Source organism: Penaeus monodon, chromosome 32, assembly GCF_015228065.2.
Source record: "Penaeus monodon isolate SGIC_2016 chromosome 32, NSTDA_Pmon_1, whole genome shotgun sequence".
Lineage (NCBI taxonomy): Eukaryota > Metazoa > Arthropoda > Malacostraca > Decapoda > Penaeidae > Penaeus > Penaeus monodon.
This window is the reverse complement of record NC_051417.1, coordinates 19,543,599-19,543,934: the sequence shown is the minus strand read 5'-3', so window position 1 is coordinate 19,543,934 and position 336 is coordinate 19,543,599.

The following is a 336-nucleotide window of genomic DNA, read 5'->3' as shown; positions in this document are numbered from 1 at the left end:
GATGTCTCTAACATGGATATGAAATGATCTCTCCAATTTCAAAACACTTATCTGTATTGATCTCCATAATGCCAATATCTTAATGAATACGTTTCAATCCCTAGCATCTCAAGAAGTGATATAATCAATATAATTCCCGCTTCCTGGATTGGCAACACTCCATCCCCTCTATTGGATATCTTGTCAACATCAGAACAGTTGAACATCGGGAACCGTGGAGAGATGTGGGGAGGACGAGGACGAGTGTGAGTGTTTGTAGCCTATTTGTTCAAAGAGACAATGTTATTTTGTGTTGATGGACGAAGAATATCGAAAAGAAAGTGAGGAGAGTTGTTT